At 46.9% G+C, this 2147-nt stretch overlaps 1 pseudogene; it reads left to right on the top strand.

Moving 5' to 3' along the window:
• Positions 1-638: 638 nt before the first annotated feature.
• LOC113898001 lies at positions 639-757 on the top strand (annotated as a pseudogene).
• The last annotated feature ends 1390 nt before the right edge of the window (positions 758-2147 follow it).

Genomic DNA, 2147 nt, shown 5'->3' with positions numbered 1-2147 from the left:
GCTCATGGCATCAGGTTCCATCATTTCATGTCAAATAGATGGAGAAACAGTGGAAAGAGTGACAGACTATTTTGGGGGCTCCAAAATTACTGCAGATGGTGACTGCAGCCAGGAAGTTATAAGGTGATTGCTCCTTTGAAGAAAAGTTATGACCAACCTAGACAGCATATTAAAAAGCAGAGACATTACTTTGCCAACAAAGGCCCATCTAGTCAAAGCTATGGTTTCCAGTGGTCATGTATGGATGTGAGAGTTGGACAATGCAGAAAGCTGAGCACCGAAGAATTGATGCTTTTGAACTGTGGTGTTGAGAGTTTCTTGGACTGAAAGGAGATCAAACCAGTTAATCTTAAAGGAAATCAGTTCTGAATAGTCACTGGAAGGACTGATGTTGAAGCTGAAGCTCCAATACTGTGGCCACCTGATACAAAAAAACTGACTCATTAGAAAGACCCTGATGGTAGGAGGACAAGGGGAAGACAGAGGATGAGATGGTTGGATGGCAATGCCAAACCAATGGACATGAGTTTGAGTAAGTCAGGGGAGAAGTCCGCCTGGCTCTCCCGACCAGCAGGCAGGTCAGACCAAAATGGAGACGCAGCGCAGGGCTTTCAGGGCGCCTGGCAGCAGCTTCCTCTGTCCACAACCATACCACTCTGAACAGGCCCGATCTCGTCTGATCTCAGAAGCTAAGCAGGGTCTGGCCTGGTTAGTACTTAAGTGTGAGACCGCTTGGGAATACCGGGTGCTGTCGTCTTTTTGCCCCCCTCTCCTTTTGCCCCCAGGCCCCAGGCATGGTTAGCACTGCAAAACCCACCTGCCCCTGACCCCTGGCACCCCACCACGCTCAGAGCTGTCGCCTGACTTTAGGTTGGCCAGCCGGCTGGCCAGCCAGCCAGTCAACCGGCAGGCCTGGAAGGCACCAGTATCCCTACTATTGGGTCCCTGAAACCCCAGCCCCTCCCTGGGTGGGTGGCAGGGGCTCCGACTCCCGCGGCACACCTGGGTTGCCCTTGCACAGCCTGGGAGCCCCTCCACATTCAGCTCCCAGGAACCCAGATGACCACCTGGTCTCTGTCTGAGACTCCCTGGGCAAGCAGGGCACAGACTAATAGAGTTTTGCCAAGAAAATGCACTGGTCATAAGAAACACCCTTTTCCAACAACACAAGAGATGACTCTATACATGGACACCACCAGATGGTCGACACCAAAATCAGATTGATTATATTCTTTGCAGCCGAAGATGGAGAAGCTCTATACAGTCAGCAAAAACAAGACCAGGAGCTGACTGTGGTTCAGATCATGAACCCCTTATTGCCAAATTCAGACTGAAATTGAAGAAAGTAGGGAAAACCACTAGACCATTCAGGTATGACCTAAATCAAATCCCTTATGATTATACAGTGGAAGTGAGAAATAGATTTAAGGGCCTAGATCTGATAGGTTTGTGACATTGTACAGGAGACAGGGATCAAGACAATCCCCATGGAAAGAAATGCAGAAAAACAAAATGGCTGTCTGGGGAGGCCTTACAAATAGCTGTGAAAAGAAGAGAAGTGAAAAGCAAAGGAGAAAAGGAAAGATATAAGCATCTCAATGCAGAGTTCCAAAGAATAGCAAGAAGAGATAAGAAAGCCTTCTTCAGTGATCAATGCAAAGAAATAGAGGAAAACAACAGAATGGGAAAGACTAGGGATCTCTTCAAGGAAATCAGAGATACCAAAGGAACATTTCACGCAAAGATGGGCTCAATAAAGGACAGAAATGGTATGGACTTAACAGAAGCAGAAGATACTAAGAAGAGATGGCAAGAATACACAGAAGAGTTGTACAAAAAAGATCTTCACGACCCAGATAATCACAATGGTGTGATCACTGACCTAGAGCCAGACATCCTGGAATGTGAAGTCAAGTGGGCCTTAGAAAGAATCACTACAAACAAAGCTAGTGGAGGTGATAGAATTCCAGTTGAGCTATTACAAATCCTGAAAGATGATGCTGTGAAAGTGCTGCACTCAATATGCCAGCAAATTTGGAAAACTCAGCAGTGGCCACAGCACTGGAAAAGGTCAGTTTTCATTCCAATCCCAAAGAAAGGCAATGCCAAAGAATGCTCAAACTACCACACAACTGCACTCATCTCAC

The sequence above is a fragment of the Bos indicus x Bos taurus genome, chromosome 8 (assembly GCF_003369695.1).
Source record: "Bos indicus x Bos taurus breed Angus x Brahman F1 hybrid chromosome 8, Bos_hybrid_MaternalHap_v2.0, whole genome shotgun sequence".
In the NCBI taxonomy this organism is placed as follows: domain Eukaryota; kingdom Metazoa; phylum Chordata; class Mammalia; order Artiodactyla; family Bovidae; genus Bos; species Bos indicus x Bos taurus.
The sequence above is the reverse complement of the archived record's forward strand: the minus strand, read 5'-3'. Positions and strand labels throughout refer to the sequence as shown.